The sequence below is a fragment of the Haemaphysalis longicornis genome, unplaced genomic scaffold (assembly GCF_048455015.1).
Source record: "Haemaphysalis longicornis isolate Haplotype H1 unplaced genomic scaffold, Haemaphysalis longicornis Haplotype H1 scaffold_12, whole genome shotgun sequence".
Classification (NCBI taxonomy): Eukaryota; Metazoa; Arthropoda; class Arachnida; order Ixodida; family Ixodidae; genus Haemaphysalis; species Haemaphysalis longicornis.
This window is the reverse complement of record NW_027526225.1, coordinates 37,623,330-37,641,298: the sequence shown is the minus strand read 5'-3', so window position 1 is coordinate 37,641,298 and position 17,969 is coordinate 37,623,330.

The following is a 17,969-nucleotide window of genomic DNA, read 5'->3' as shown; positions in this document are numbered from 1 at the left end:
ATCTTCGTTTACGATGCAGCGAAGCACAATTGGGTCTCAAAATTTTACAGGTAGAAATTTGTAAGGTTATACTACCGGAAAATATATCATTTAAGGAGCCTAAAATTTAGTTGCAGTTGGCCTTTAATTTATCTGCAACTTCGCCGAACGCTACAATAATGCGGAAGGTATCTGTGGTTGCTAAGAACTTGTTAGCTATCAGGCGTTTCGGCCAATGAACATTTTCGCGGCACCAGTAACTTGTTTGTTTTGCGAAAACGATTTTACCTATTCCCTCAAAATTACATATAGCAGCAATTTAGCTGGTGCATCCCCTCTTGCGGCAACGTGGCACAGTGGTGGATATCATATACAGCATCGTTGTCATCGTTTCTTTTCTCGCCCGTTGCCGTTTCTCGGCAGGTAGACAACTGCTTGCGAAGGACCTAATTGAGCGTTTGAGGTTGACTTGATCGATTCCTCTTATATTATCTATTAGTGCAAGAACATTTGGGTATGCAAAAAGGGATATATATAAATATATTCAAGATTTTCTTGCTGCTTCAGGCCGTTTGAATTGCTGAAGGGTGCTGATTATTGGGTAATTCGGGCTTTATTCATAACAAAGTTTCATTTTACGGCCTGTGTCTGTCCAGAAATAACTACGTATTTCGACAACCGAGTTAGCCCTGGCCAATCCCCCTTGTTGGTACGTGCCCAAACCTTTTAGGACATCATCGTCATCATCCTCCCACAATCTTCGAAGGCCTCCGCCGGCATGTTCCCGCGTACAGCCCACTTCGTTGCTTGCGCAGGTTTCCTTGCATTCCTGGTTTTAGCAGTCAACCTGGGTATCTACCACCTAACAACTGATCCTGCTTCACACACCAAGACATGGGCAGTGTACTCCCGTCACTCCCGTAAGCACTTATGTCGGTTTACGTTTCGATGAAGTGTGACGTGTAATTTCTTCCCATTGGCACCTTCCATGCACAAACTAATTTTCTTGCATGCTTGGATTTATCAATTGCTTGAAGCTCTTAGGCGTTTCTGTGCAAGCCTGCGACAAATAAGGAAGAAGCCATGTTTATGTAAGCTTTTCAGTATTGCCATGCTGCTGATAATTCACACCTTTCTCATTATGAAAGACGGCACATAATGCGGCACTTCCGGTAATCTGCCAAAAGAGGTCATTAAAGCTCGTCATTTGACCTTTAGTGCTTTGTGAGATAAAAGCAATTACGGTGTGTACAGCTGCGCGCATTCCAGAAAAATGGGTAAAATGCCGTAACTAGCAGTGTGGATACACTTATGCAGTAGGTTTTCACGAGATAACTAATAGATACCACGTTTCTCGGGTAAATACGCTTGTGATATTACACTTTCCCCCAGGAATACAGAGCTAGTGTTTTGTGTTCTCGTCTAGAAAGACACGTGGTTCAACGTTTTTGGACATTTTCTGTTGAACTGGTTCCCGAGCGGTGTTTCGGAGAACGTCTTTCACATGCATCGCGCGCACGCATCGCCGTTCTGCCCGTTCCACCCGCGGAGAACGCGTTAAAGGGGCGTGACGCTCTTCCACGATGAATGAGCTGTGCGCAACTGGTGTCCTGCTAGTGCGTTTGAGCAGGGCTCTCCCGGCTTGAATACTCGCAAAGGCCTTCTGAGAGACTCTGTACTTCCGCCCTTCCCTCCTAATGTATTTTCCTTCCCCGCACTGAGTCGTCGGCAGGTGACCCCCGTGAATGCTTGCAATAATATCCGCCCTGCAGTGTCCGCTTTGCATCTACATTTTAACGGATCAAGCGCAACGACAAACTCCATGACATTGCCTTTGATCTGGAGGACATTTGAACGTGGACGTATTCAGACCCGATGCTGTATCACTCTGGTGGTGGGGTTTAGATTAGTCTCTTCCACAGGAGAGTAAGACGTGCAGGAAGCTGGTGCGGACCCGACTGCCCCATGCATGTGCGCTGTAGCTTTGACTTCAGCGTTGGAGTTTTTGCCCTGTACGAGTATTTTGTGGAGAGGGGGGCGCAATATAGATAATATTATAAGCGGAGCAGCTTGCCTTCGAATTAGCTCGAATTTGTCAACATGCCTTGTTTTTCTATATCCGGGTTCCAGACCACGAAGCGTAATGAAGGCGCGCCCTGGTCAGGGCGCTATAAGCCAACAATTTTATGCTAAGTGCCATCGTTTGAACTATGAACATTTTGAAAAGCGATCAGTCGTCTGCAAGTAGGCCAGTATTTACATCCTAGTCAGTACGAATTGTTTCCTGATTAATATATATTGGGAAGTAACTGCCCGAGTGCATTTCACTGGAGGATACTGGAAATGACAGGGAAGAAATCGGAGTAACACTGAGAAATTGTTTTCGTAACCTTCGTTCGGAGTTTTTTAAGAACGACTTTTTCGCCGATGTGAATTTCTTGAAGGCTTCGTTTTGTTTTTTGGAGTTTGAGTTCAGGTAGCATCAAAATTTATATGGATTAGTTTTTAACGTGTGCAAAAATAATTGAGTGTTCATAAGAGAAGTTTTACAGTGACGGCTGGACTCATCTCTGTCCACGCCTCACAGAACGCAAGCGATAATTTGTGCATTAAATCCCACTATCATTTGGGTCCATTGAGGTTGGTCGTGGCATTTGAAGGCGCTGCACTGCGCAGGTTTTTGTGGTGGTTACAAATGATTGCCCTTGAATTTTGCCCGCGAACTACAGTTCGTTGCGAGCAGCCTCTATTATAGTTCCAATTGCAATATAACCGATCCCGAGGGTAAAACAAACTTAGTTAATAGCTACTAGACGTAATAGAGTTCTGAATATTTCATACAGCCAATAAATAAATATTAAAATAGTTAATATAGTTCTGAACCATCAATGTGGAATGGTAACATAAATAACAATCTCAAACCGCACCCGAAAGAGCAATTTGGGACAAAATAGTGTTCACGTACGCACCGCTATGGAAATAGGCATTAAAAATAAGCGTTAATGGCCATTTCGACCACGGAACCTCCCATGGGGATGAAGCGAAAAAAAGCAGAACGAACTCGGGTCCGAGCACAAGCCTTGGCGCGAGCGCGCACGGGTTTGTAACCAGAGCGGACTGACAGATCTGTGGTCTTTACGGGCCACAATATGTTTGTAGTACCTCCCCTCAGGATGAAGCGAAAAAACAAGAACGAAGTTGGGCCCGAGCCAAAGCCGCGGCGGTAGCGCGCTGGGTAGCGTGGCGGTAGCGCGCGGTAGTGCACTGACTGATGCGCTGCCTTTGTAGTACTCGCGAATCCATGATGCGAGCTAATCAATACAGTCGCTTTTGGAACCACCCGCATGCCTCTTTACTACCGGCGGATGCAATGAAAACAAACAAAAAAATACAAAAACACATTAAACACAGCGAACATGGCGCGATCACGCAGGCCTCAAACGCCCGCGAATTACGCGCGGTGTGTCGGGCGGAGAGGAATTGGCGGCGACGGGACTTCAGAAAGGGAGAGGGAGGGGGTGTTGGGGACAAGGGAGAGGTGAACGAAGACCGAAAAAAACTGTGTACATTAGGCGAAGGTTTCAATTATACTTGCAACCCCGTGCCGCCGCGTTTTTAGTGGGTAGGGCATTCCTGGTCTGGCAACCATACTATCCCGGCATACAAAAAGCGGCAAAATTTGCGGGTATGCCAGTCGAAAGGCTACCAAATGGCCACTGACTCGGCCGATAAACACAAAACACGAAATCAACCGACTGGTTGATAAAACAAGCAAAACATATAGTGACAAGACAGTTTTTTGATGCGCGGGTACACGGGGGAGACAAAACATTATCGATGGTCTCACGAAGAAGGACGTATAGAAACAGTTATGTGCTTATACATAAAGATGTGTACACGGACAACTACTAAATGACACAATGTCTCTACTTAATTACAATGAGCAGATTTTTCCCATGTCCACCACCTACCGACTCGTTAAGTGTATCAGTAAAAAGGCAGCAGATGTGTACGTCACAGGGACAAAAAAGAAAACGTGACCTCTTGTTCATTTATTCCACCAGACTCTACTGAATTTTTGGATTAGAAGTGATTCAATAATCTCCCATTCGTGGTGAGTTTTAATTTTCGATTTTAGCACAGTAACAGTGGATTTATCAAAGTAGTGACCCAGGAAGGTGACGTATTTTGAAACAGGGTAATGAGGCAGCGCTTTGGTGTGGGATCTGTGGTTAGTAATTTGTACCCGCCGAGGTGTTTCAGTCTTATGCATGTAGTGTGCACTGCATACAGTGCACTGAACACGCTACACAACATTAGCACTGTCACATCAAAGGTTCCGCGTATTTAAAAGGAGAAGCTACTGGCAGTGCTTTCAGCGCAAAGCATTTTTGGCCTCAAGGGGCACAGCTTACAGCGGAATTTGTTGCATGGTCCACAGCCTAAAAAATTGGGACGTTCCAGTTATGATGTATTTCAGGTTTTTAGCTCGTCTTTATACAACGCAGGGCGGTTCAGGGAGGACACGTCGCATTCCATCACTTTCCAGAAGGATGATGTGATGTTTTCACAAGATAGTTCTTAGGTTCGGAGCGGAGGCCGGGTATGTTAGAATCAAGTTTGTTCGAGGTTTATCAGTTTGAACCTTCCTGCCGCTGTCTATTAGATAGCGTCTGTTCAGTGTTTACGATTTTTTATATGCTCGCAACAAATTTTTTGAAACGCTCTTAAGCAGCCCTTTAGAAGCATGTCAATCTTTGAATATGTTGGAATCGGGTTTTAAATACGGAGCATTTCTTAGGCTCGCCTTGTCCTGCGTCGTTGATGGCGGCGCCGTCCACACGCTCACTGCGCATGGGCAACTCTCCTCCTTACACCCACAGCTCCGCGATACTATACACTATAAAAATAGAAATAGTTAGCGGCACCCAGTTTCGATCCAACGAATCTCTGGCCGTAACGGGAGGTACGCGGTGCTCTTCCCACTACGCTACAAATCCGGGACAGGAGCAAGTGCTACGAACGCGCGTTATGTCCTTGACTCATTCAAACTAGGTCAAGAAGCTACTGATACAACGAAGGCACGCAAAGCTGAACGTCAACGGAAACGACGAACTGGAAACTTTAGAGGGGGATGCTGAATTTCCCCTGGGAAAGCTGTGGCGGGAAGCTCCACGCGCCTTGCAGCTCAGCCAGCCCCGTCCGCAGCGCCTCTGATGCTGATTGTTACAGGTTGCCCCTAGGGATTGGCCAACCAAAGAATCCATGACGAGATAGGTTCGCGTTCAACCACCGTCGTCATCTTCCCGTAGGGGAACCGCCGAAGAAGAAGAAGAACGAGAAGACAAAGCTGCGAAGAGGAGGGCGTGTACATTGCTCTCAGCCCGTGCACCAATGTCAACAACCTTTACATCACCAAAGCTGACGGAGACTACCGATTCTATCACAGAGACAACATCGACAAGAACATGATGGACGAGTTTCGGCGCCTCGAGAACCACCGCCTACTCGACGTAACACAACAGCACTTGCGTGCCTTTGCCACCGGTGTGGACCCGGACGCGGAATTCCCTCTGGCGCTAGTGAAAACCAGATCACTCAACATAACGGCAGCACAATGGAACCACACGGAACCGCCACGATGCTTCGCATCCTTATCAGGGTTCCCCACGGGAAGATGGTGTAATTCTTTAATTGTGATACTTTTCTAAAGAAAACATCAAAAAAAATTTTGCGCATGGGTGAAAAACAGCTGGACTAGAAATTTTTAGGCATGCACATGTGCGTGGGGTCCCACGGGGTCGGCTAAGAGCTGAAAATATTTAAGTATGAGCTGCAGTATTTCCATAAGCAGGGTGATGCCGCTCTCACCCAGACCATAATTGACGCTGCGACACGCGGATAAGCGCACGTGAACGCATGTTGACACCAGAACTCAGAGCACGATGGTGCTCCATATTCTGCCCATCTGAAGAGCCGTAAAAGGGTTTGGCACAAAGGCGAACAGGATAAAAATATCCACTAACGCCCTACAACTTACTGAATACTTTGCACTTTCGAGAAAGCGTGGAAAAGTCCGGTCAGTGCGTCGCCTTCTCATTAGCGACGTGCAGCCGCGTTTGTGGGGTCATAAAACAGTGCGGGGAGTCTTTCGGCGTCCCCACGCTCGTCCAGCCCTGTGCGCACTGTAGAGTGTTCGATTCACAAGTCGCAGTTTTTTGCGACAGTTGTGCGCTTTTGAGAACCCTGGCCGTGTTTGGGAACAAGTGTTTGGAATCCATGGTCTAGAGGCTTGAGTGGTCAACAGTGCACGAACGAGGTCGCGGAAGTAATCAATTCCACGTCCCTTTTCCTCGTCCCTTTTTCCAATTCCACGACCCCAACACACCAGCCAGCATCTTGGCCGACAGACGCTTGAACAAAGTGCCGCTGCACGAAAGCCTTGGAAAGCCTCGCGACTACTTTTCCCGAGCTTGGGCAGAAACGAATACTGTAGCTACATCTGTTTCTGAATGTTGCGCGCAAGGAAAACTTGTGCAAGCTTCGTTCGTCCTCCTCCTTCGTACATTTTCTAAACGTTTGGCTGCCATTCCTGTCGACAGAGAGCAAGTGCAACAGCTGCCTGGGCCCTCGTGCTTTCGTACGTTTCAATTTATTAAGCGAAATCTCTATATGTAATAATTAGTTTCATACAGTAACGGAAAAATATCGACGTTACTTTTTTACAGTAACTGTACCTGTAACTAGTTACTATTGGAAACTCCATAACTGTAACTGTGACAGAGTTACTTTTTGGGTTGGGTAACTGTAACTGTAACACTGTTGCTTTTTTTGGTAACGTGCCCATGACTGCCCTAGTGGTATCACATTGAGATTTACCCCAATCTACGACTCAAGATACTGTTTCTTGACTATTACCAGAAAGAAACTTTTAAATTCTTCCACGTGATTTGCCTTATCGAGACCTTTAATTTGATACCTCACAAGCCCTAGTGACATCAATTTGACATTTAATGCAATTTGTTACTCACATGATTATCTCACCACTATAACTAGAATGCAGTCTTAATTTATCCCATCTGATGCCCCTCATCGCGAACTTTAATTTGATACCTCACAAGCCCTTGTGGCATCATTTACACATTTAATCCAATTTGGGACTCAATTGAATATCTCATGACTATAACAATGAAGCAATTTTTGAATTGTTTCTCGTGATTCCCCTTATCGAGATGTTTGAGTTGATACCTCGCAAGCCCTAGTGACATCAATTTGACTCTTAACCCATTTTGGGACTCACGTGACTATCTCATGACTATAGCAGTCAAGTGATTTTTAAGTTGTCCCACAGGATTCTTCTCATCGAGACCTTGAATTGGAAACCCCATGACCCTTTACGGCCCAGCCCACACAAACGTGTGGGTCCACAAATTTTTTTACTTAGTGGCGCCTGTTTCAGTTTCGGTTTCACAGCCATGGGTAGCTGCTGCGAACGCTTCCGAGACTTCATTGGTTTCAGTAGTTCACTCATTTTGCCACCAGGTGGCGAGAAATCGCACAATAAAAACAGCGACCCAGCAAGCGCGATCACGCTAGGCGCCTTCAAGATGAAAACTGATATTTATTCCTGTTATTCTCCTATTTTCTAAATAACAAGCGTAAGACACGACTTGCGGGACTTAAGAAAACACGAGCGGCTAAAAAATACACCCGTTCCCTTCGCGTGCGTTCCATCATCACGCTTGAAAAATGCACCCACACATATGTGTGGGCTGGGCTTTCGTCGTTACGAAAATTTTCTGGGCGGTATAGGCTGGCGGGCTCGGGCACTGCAGAGCTAGCGATAAATAATTTTTTCTTGCTTTCTTGGTGTCTCATTTATTCGCGGTTTTGTGCTGGCTCGTTGGTAATGTTTTCTTCTGCCTTAACTTTGAACTAGTTCAGATGACTTGTGATAATAATATTAATTATAAATAATTATTAAAATATTTAAAACCTAATTATTGTTTATTTTCACAAAATCCTATGTATACACTAAGTACTCCTGAAAACAATATAAAACCTATAAATAATACGTAAAAATGCAGTTTTTCTGCGCCTGATGCTGTTTTTAAGGTATTCTTACTATGCGCAGATCATACGAATAGAAGGCCAGCCCGCACATATGTGTGGGTATGTTTTCTGTGTGAAATACTCTGAGCTTTCCATTTTCACTTGTCGAATCATCATTAAGAAGGGGTAAATACACAAAATTTAATTACTTGTGGCCATTTTTTCTAAAATATTTTTGTTTGGCAGGAAAGCGGTAAGTCCTGATGGCATCACTTTGACATTTACCCCATTTATGTCTCACTATACTATCTCATCACTATAACAAGCATGCAATTTTTAATTTGTTCCGCATGGTTCCCATGAACGAGACGTTTAATTTGATACCTCACAAGCCCTAGTGGCACCAATTTAACTTTAACTGAACCAATGACTCACGTGACTATCTCATGAGCTATAAGCAGGAAACAATGATTAATTTTCCCAGCGTGATTCCTCTCAGCGAGGCCTTTAAAGGAGCCATGACGAGAATGTGCAAGTTGGTTTTATTCGAAAGATTTCGTGTTTTATAGTACCCCAGCGCTTGTCCGGATACAAACGATGCTTTATTCACTAAGAAATTAAACAATTTAGGTTAAAATATTGATTTTCCCGCGAAATCGTTTGTTTTCGTGGTCTGCAATGACATCACAGGGACCGACCGCTCTGCAGCCTAGAATACCTGCATTCACGCATACGCCATACAGGGTAGAGACACGTATACGCTGGCGCCGCCATTTTGGGTCGCTCGCTCGCCGCCGAAGCAAGTCATTGTGTCAAAACCATGCTAAAATTATCGCCGCAACGCGGTTTACTGAAGGAGTTTGAATCATATTGTCTGTTTCGCGTTGCTAGGTCTCGTGGGAAATGAAAAGAACAACGCGTTGAGCACGTTGGCCCAATTTCGGCGGCACGGGGCCGTTCAAAGGTTGTCTCCACCCTGTACAGCGGCGTTGGTTTGTTCCCGCGTTTCTTTACGTTCCGTAACGTAGATGGCGCCGCCATACCGTGGCAAGCGTTTGGTTTGTTTTTGCCCATATTTAAACCTGGCTTCTTTTTGTTCTTCGAGAAAATATTCGTTCCCTGAAACAGTGCTCGCTCGACAAATGTGGTCACGCAAGACACCATTGCTTGCGTCAATCGGCCAGTGTCGTCTGAGACATCCCCAAGCCCCGTAGTGCTGTGCAGCTAAACCAAGCATGCTGTGCGCAGTACGAACAGTAGTACGCATCAGTACTTCTATGTTTACATGTGCTTTCGTAACTTCCACTGTTTGTCCCATCATTCTTATTGCTTTGTAAATTATGTGCCCTAAATGTAAGCACAAATCGCTTGTTCGGCTAGTTTGTCAGCTCTGCCTAATTTGCGTGTGCTTGTGCCGGCCTCCGCCAATCGCAGAGCTGGCTCGAATGACATCATAGATTCTGTTGCGGGAAATGAGCTTGTGGGTCGCATGGCCATTTCCTTTTTTCCTAATTATGTAGCTTATTTGAGCGAACTTTACTTTAAAAGTGGTGTCAGTATGATTCTAACGGGGCAATCTTTTGAATGAACCAAACTTGTGTTTTCTCTTCATGACTCCTTTAAGTGGATACCTCACAAGCCCTAGGGGCATCACTTTGACTTTTAACCGAATCTATGACTCACGTGGCTATCTCATGACTATAAACAGGAAGCAATTTTTAATTTGTGTTACGTGATTCGCCTCATCGAAACCTTTATTTTGATACCCCACAAGCCTTAGTGACATCAAGTTGACTTTTACCCAATCAATGACTAATGAATAATTTTTAATTATCCTTATATTGGTAAATAATGAATTAAACGAGCTCCGCCACAACTAATCTCTGAAAAAAAATGTGCGTGTCACGTGACTAACATTATCAGGGCAACGAGCGCTTGCACTTTCAAACAACACGGAAACACCCGTGCTTCCCCATGGACTTGCCAGGGCACATCGCGACCATTTTTGCCATTTTCTTCCCCGGGTGTAGGGTGCCTGGATGTTCCTCCTCGCCCGCCCCTCCGTGAAGGGTGGAGACATTCTTTGCAGGGTCCCTCGCCGCCTCGACCGGTTTTCGGAGCCACCGACCGCCATTACGTGCCCCGCTACTGCGGCGGAACCGCCGAATTGTGCAGCGGCCGACGTGCTGTCACTTTGTGGCCGCGATTAGCGGGTCAAAATGCCTGGTTGCTGCGTGCCTCTGTGCACAAACCACTCCAGGAATGGTTGGCGAATGTTTCTGTGGTGGTATCTTGTGCAATATTTTTAATTGATCAAGTGAAGGTGCTGAACCAGACACGTACTTTTGGGATTTAATTCCATCATTTTGAGTATTATAACGAGATGTGGCTGTGTGTAGCAAACTGGGAGACTTGCTGTTGTAATCAGTATCCCTTTCATGACTTCTCGCTTTGTTTGGTTGTGTTTGTTTGTTTTTAACTTTTTACCAATTGATTCCCAATACTTTTACTTTTAATTAAATAAAGTTTTGTTATGTTATGTTACTTTTAATTATTAATCGATTGTGAATCGATTTTTTTTTCTGGTAGTTTTCTTACAAGTTCTCCTCCTCCATTTTTGGAGGTAGGTCCACTAGAGCTGTGAACGGGCCCGGGCCGTCCCGAAAGCCCGAGCTCGGCCCGACCCGCGGGCCGGGCTCGGGCCGGGTAGCACGCAATATTTCTGGCCCGGGCCGGACTCGGGCTTGAACCGAAAATTTTGTCGGGCCGGGCCGGTCCGATCCGGCCCGGGCAGTTTCTGAGGCACGGCTATCCTGTGCAGCAAATTCTAAATTGTTGGCAAGAGAAAGTTTTTTTGTTGATATTTCAGGTAACGTGAAAACAAAAAAAAAGGAAGTGCTGATTCACTACCGCGCCGTTAAAAGACATGATAAAAAAACGATTGCACTTAGAAAGCCTTCACATCAATAAAAGAAACGTCTGGGTCCCACCAGCTTAGTTCGTGCTGCTGAGCACGAGGTCGCGGGTTCGATTCCCGGCCGCGGCGGCCGCTTTTTTGATAGAAGCGAAAAGCAGAAACGCCCGCGTGTACGAGATTTCGGCGCGCGTTAAATCCCCAGGTGGTCAAAAATAATCCGGAGCCGTCCACTACGGCGCGCCTCATCGCCTGCGTTGCGTCGGCGCGTTAAACCCTACAATCAATCAAACCATCAGCTTATTGGGAGAGAAGGGGCCAGGAAACGAGGACACTCCAGCCACCGACTACAACATGATTGTAGTTGCTCTCTCCTTTTCGAAAACGAACAGAACAAACGTGGCCTGGATTTCGCAGTGTGTGCAGAGTTTGAAGAACCAATTTTCTAAGCAGCGCCCATAATTATTTCGCGTAAGAATTTCTTTAGAGCCATGACAAAAGGCAAGAAAGAACTGAAGCGCAGATAAAATCATGCTGCCAACGTAACTAGAGGGAAATACAAAAATTAAACGGTGAAACCGGATGCATCGTCTGATCAAATTTCAGCAAGGAATGGAAGAACGCAAGGTGCAATATCTGTTGAAGGACTACAATAATAAAAAAATCCCCTTACTCGGAATCATTTAAGGTATCCTCGGGTGTGCCTTGATTTCGAAGGCTGGCAAATGAAGTTACACGGCTACCGAAAAAAAAAGCTTCTAAGTGAGGATAAGTTGTACAAAGTTCGATCCAAGTTTAAAGGAAATTTAAATCTTAGACAGTCGTATTCGCTTTGTGCTTACGCTTTTTAGGTTAACAACAAACATCTTCAAGTTCATGTTAATATCCTGTCGGACTAGGGATGATATTTAACAACACTCTGGCGGGCTCGGGCCGGGCCCGGGCCGTGTCTCTATCGGGGCGGGTCGGGCCGGGCCTAGAAATTTCGGCCCATGCACAGCTCTAAGGTCCACCCCCTCACCCAAAATTAACTTCTGCATTCTGCGCCACTATTTACTGTACCTATTAAATGGCTTCGCCGATTAGGTATTTTTGTTCATTTACAAAGCGTTTACATTTGGTGCTTCTTGGCAGATTTTTCTTTTTTTTTCTTTGTGTTAACCGCGGTGCTTTAGATGAGCCTCTGCTATTTCGTCCATTCACTTTTAGCTTTCGTTTTCCCCTTGGAGAAATAACTACATACACTACTACAACAACTGAGTCCTCGCATCGCCATTTGCGCATTATCTTGCATATACAAGGTATGCTTTTTGCGGCTATGATTTTCGGCAAAGAAGGCTCATGATTAATATCAGTTAACTGCGAAATCAGACAGACTTAGTGGAAGAACAGGGCGATTCATGTAACATACCTCTCCCGCGAATTCTTTTCACAATACATTGCCGGTCGAACGCACTTATATAAGACGCAACTTTTTTCGCAGATGAGATTTAACACCAAAACTAACGATCAAGGAGCGAGCCTCATTGATGCTTTATTATGCGTGTTACATTTAAAAGTGTAGAGACATTGCGCTGACTTAAGTTTACAAACAAAAAAGTAGGAGACGCACGTATAGGCAGTGGGCACGGATGCGCCTCTGTGTGCCGTGTTTCTCCCGCTATTTCGTCTTGTCGACTTAGCTAGCGCAGTGTTTTCACTGTTAAGACGTACAAACAAGCCCACAAATAAGTTCTCCTTCCCTCTGGAAGCGGTTTGTGGCCACGGAATGCGTGTGCATATAAGAATCCGATAGGACACCCCCGTGCTTGCAGCGCGCTGCCCCAGCGGCGGGGCTCAACCTGGCGGCTTCCGTAGCAGACGACGCAGTTGTCTCCACCCGTCACGGAGGGGCGGCGAGGAGGAACATTCAGGCACCCTACCCGGGTGGAGCCAGCAGCGCCACCTTTTCAACGTTGGGGCTTTCCCACGGAGGCGTGGGGTAAAGGGAAACGACTGCAACTCGTGTTTTATTACCACTTACAGGAAACAAATTGTAGCAAGATGGTGTACTTATGCGAATCCTTCACCATGGGAAGGGTCGTCCGGGTTGGTATGAAGTATACTCATCGGTCACCGTTTTATGATAAATAACATGGCCTCTTACAGGAGGCCTCTTATGGGAGGTGTATGGTTGCAAGATGTCTCAGCAAGTGGTGAGCGCTATGCGAGTGTGAGAAAATCTATCTGAATTTCACGTCTAGAGGAGTGCAAGTTAAAAAGTTCCACCCGCCCTGTATACGCCCATTGGGACAAAGTCCTGGAATTTCTTTTGGGGGAACTGTAAGGGTACCATTTGCAAGACACAACGAATTGAATATATCATTGTGTTGGTAGTTGTTGAGGAATCTGTAAACAGCCGCAACTTTCTCGTAACTCATATAGTCCGGGTTATATGGGTGCTATGGAGGAATATTATGAAACAGTGTTATGTAACTGTATAAGATACCTACATGAAAAAAAAATCAAGTTCAACATAGGAACTGACCAGTGATATAACATGAAACATCGGAGAAATAATTTCAGCGCTATTTTCTCTATCCCGGGTGGTTTTTATAAATATTTCAGCCATACTATGCTGCCACACAACAAACCTAATGTGCTGAAAAAATTTGAAGCTATTTGAACCAGCAGTTTTTCTAGCGTTGACATCACCTTTCAGGCGTTTTCGGCTAATCAGGCTGGTCATTAAAAATATATTTTCCCCTTTTAGGGGTGTCGCAGGGTGAAATCCAAAAAATGTTTTTGTGAATTTGCATGACAAACATTTATGTTGAAGAACGAATCTAATAAATTCATGAGTGAAACATTGATTGGAGAACCTTTATGGACGCAAATTTTGTTATCAAAAACGTTATCACCCCTGTAGTGTTGGTTAGGGTGAAAAGAGCAGAGCTGAAATACCACTGCCAAATCCGTGTCGCCGGCAGTTTCATCGAATGCCCGCTCGTACTTATCCCGTGAGGCGCCTAATTAAAAGGCTACCGTAGACGTGACGCAGGTGCTGCGAGTGCAAATTGCTGCCGCGGCTAGAGAAAGACGCGCGACGCTCAAGCAGTGGGTGGGAAGATGCGCACTGGGAGCAGCCGGCCGGTCTGCCTCCAGGTATACCGACAGTTGTTTTTGGCTTAGCTCTGGCATGGAAGCTCGCTTGATGCTCTCGTAAGCGGTGCAGATGACGATTTCTAATAAAACCCGCCGGCGCATCAGTACCTCATTTCTGATATGTGCTGCCATGTTTGGGAATTGGGCCACATTTCGTGCAGCGGTAGCAAGCTATCGCTCGAAATACCCACGCCGGCCAGGGCCACTTCGCCACCGTGGCCGTCGCGTGCGCAACGACCGTGCAGCGCGCTCAGTGGGCTTTTCGGGTCCCGCACGCGTTTTTGTGGCCAGTATAATAAAAAGCAATCGCTGTACAACCTAGATTGCGGACAGCTGCCCGATGAGGCGACGAAATCACGGCACCTCCGCCGCCGCCAACGATGGGGTCGTTCGTTACTGGAGAGCAGAAGCTCCGACCTCCGATTGGAGTGGCGAGCCGGAGGAAAACGCCGGCAGGGCGGAAGCGGCCAACAAAAACTCGTGACGTATTTAAATGTTGTTTATTTACAAATTATCCATGAAATTTCGATGGCCGGAGGTCCTCCGCTGGCTGCTCGGTTGCGTTTTGTACCCTTTAAAACAGATTTGAAATGTGTTGTAGGCTGTATTTGCCGCTGATATCTTGGAGATAATGTATATGAGTTCACACCAATGTGCTCCGCTTTATCTCGCCTTCAAAAGTTCGGTCAGTACTTCTTTCAAGCAACGTCTCAGATATTCTTAAGGGCTACAAATACCAGCAAAAGTCACTTTGATATGTGGAACAGTCAGGGAGGTAATAACGGATTTGGGCAAATGTATAGTACCGTTTTTCCTCGGTTGGAGAACATTTTCCGAAATGCCGCCCTATGAGCCCCTAAGCCACGGAACAATTCTTCTCCCGAAATTGTGGGTCTCAACGTTTTGCACATTTAACTGGGTGTTGATAAATTGGTTAGTGAATCAGTCTAATATCGACGAAAGACGTTAGTCGACCGGCAACCCTGCCAAATATATGCCTCCCTTCTGTTTCCCGCTCACCTCTCATGCTATTCCTGTACTGTCTTGGTCCTCCCAACGTGACACGCTATCGGTTTGCTCAAGTCAATTTAAATCTACCGAATTAATGTGTCTACCGCGTTCGAAATCTACCGCGATCCACTGCTCATATCCTGGTGCCTCGATTCCAGCGCTGCCGTACGGCGGAGATCCGCCTGAATTGACCACACTGCAACAATATGTAAAAAACCCGATGGTCGTACTGCTAAGGCATTGCGCAGTTGAGGACGAGGTCGCGGGTTCGATTCCCGGCTGCGGCGGCCGCTTTTCTGATGCAGGCGAAAAGCAAGAACACCCATGTGTACGAGATTTCGGCGCATGTTAGAGATCCCCAGGTGGTCAAAATTATTCCGGGGCCCTCCACTACGGCGCGCCTCATCACCTGCGTTGCGTCCTCGCGTTAAAACCTACAATCAGTCAATCAACCATTGCCATACTCCTGCGCGTTCCAAGTGGAACGTGGAACCTATCTGGCCAATCCTTTCGTTACTGTTCCCGTCAGATGTCTTAACATGCTGCCAGGAGCTGAATTGGCCCGCGTGACAGCAGGTGTTGATTTCCTGCTGTTGATATTAAATTCGGTTTGCTATCACACAAAACCAAGTAATCATGGGTTTTATATTTAAGAAACGCTGCAAATATAACATATGTATCGATTTTCGGCCTAATATTTGCATAATGTCGTGTTTTTGTTCACGAATGTTGACAAGTATGAATATTTTCACCGGAACTAGACGTTTAGATTTGGCTGCTGGTCTATAAGACTATTGCGTTACTTCAGTTTCCTGTTGCCCGGGTTATTGATTAAAACCACATACAGACAGACATCCAGAAACACAAGTAGGCAGATATACACAACCCAGATAGACAACCCGAAATTTCTGCGTTGAAGTGTCCCAAGAAAGACTATCATTGTTAAAACAGAGAGGAAAGCTACTAGTAAACAAAGCGAAGAAACACAAAGGGCAAGAGGTAGTTTGTTCTTTATTCTTTGAAAATTATGTAGTATTTCTTTTAAAATGTTCAAAAATAGAAATAACTTGATGAAAAACATGTTGCCTTCGAGGGGCCTCAACCCACGGCATTTAGAATGCCGCTGCTATCGTGTACCAACTGGGCTACCGGGGATGCCGTGGCCCTTCCACATTCCGCGTGCTTATGTGAAGGTAGAAATTTCTAATATAGGAGTTGGATTATTTTGGGGTTTAACACGACCAACCTACACCTGGACTGGGTTAAGGGACGCAGCGGAGTGATCCGGAAATATTTTGAAATCCTAAGTAGCTTCTTCAGCGTATGCCTAAACCTCTAACCACGGGCGCTTTCTTTTTACACCGCTATCAAAAAGCCTTTTCCGCGGCAGGAATCGAACCTGCATCGTTGGGCTGAAACAGCTCATGGTTTTAGCAACTAAATCACCGTGGTGTTTCGGTAGATGTAATTGCATAGTACGTACATATTTAAATGTGTGGGGGTGGGTGTGTTTTTCTGTGTTTAAGCCAGAGGCGACGTAATTTGTACGCTACTAATTTTTGTACTTCTCTCATCTACATGCAGGAGACTACGACAACAGCTTTTTCTTTGTGGAGACTTGCGGTGCCCCGTGCCTCAACTTTATGCAGGCCTGCGCCCTGGAGTCCGCCGCTAATAAACACCCAGACCGGAAGGTTGTGCTGCTACATAGGATGCCAGTTAGCAGCAAACAAAAGGTACGCATGAGGACTTTTTTAACAGCAAAAGATGTATAGATTCCTTGTTGTAATATTTCTGAAAACAAACACTTGAGATATGATGAGCCTCCTGTGAAGAAAGTGAGAACACTAGAAGCGATTTTATTTCTTTGGTGTATGATGCAAAGTAAACTAAATATGAAAAATATATTAAGAGGACGGATCTTACACTCTTTTCAGGCAAAGAAAACTGTTCTCGATATTTGCTTCCAAATACCCTTCTTCAAGGAAACTAGTATATATTTTAACTATGGCAACAATATATAGGTGGCCTTTTGATACAAGGAAAGGCCCCGTCACCAAAGTACATTCAAATTCAGCGGTGTTTTCATGACATCTGAGTGCAATTACGGTTCTTGTTGGAGCGGCCCATAAAAGTTTTGTTTTATTTAAACTTCTTATGAAGCCCTGTGTTTATGCTCGGAAATCCTGTCGATTTATATGCCCTGGCATGTGCATCGCTTAGCCTCTTGGAAAGCTACGTTGTAGGAGGAGCTGCCAAGATAAGACATGATTCCTGGTGTAGGCCTGACTACGGCCATAACAAAAAATACCTGCTCACGAACTTGCTTCCGAATACGAAGTCGCTACTTTTGACTCGGCCTCTCCACGTCTGTTGCCAAATGCGTACGCTCGTGTGCCTCTTGTCAGCACCACCAGCCCTGAACGCCGCCTCCCATAGGACTACTTCAACCTCTTTTGCGTCGACGCCTCTCGGGACCATAGGCTTCGACTTGTTGGGACCACTACCTCCAACGCCATCAAGACACCGTTGGATAGTCACGGCTGTCCACCACGTGACACGATACACTGAAAACAGCACCCATTCACTCTGGAACAGCTGCTGAAGTCACAGACTTCATACTGTACAAACAAGATCTTCGAGTACAGAGGGGCGCCACTGTGCCCCTCTGTACTCGAAGATCTTCTGCATGCCTCCCACACGGTGCACAAAGAAACTTCCAGCTACCATCTCCCGACGAATGGTTGAACTGAGAGTTTCCATGGAACCCTCTCTGTCTTCATCTACAACAGTTCTGATCATCGCAACTGGGATATCATCCTTCCCTTTGCGACTTTCGCATATAATACTGCAACGCAAAAGACGACTG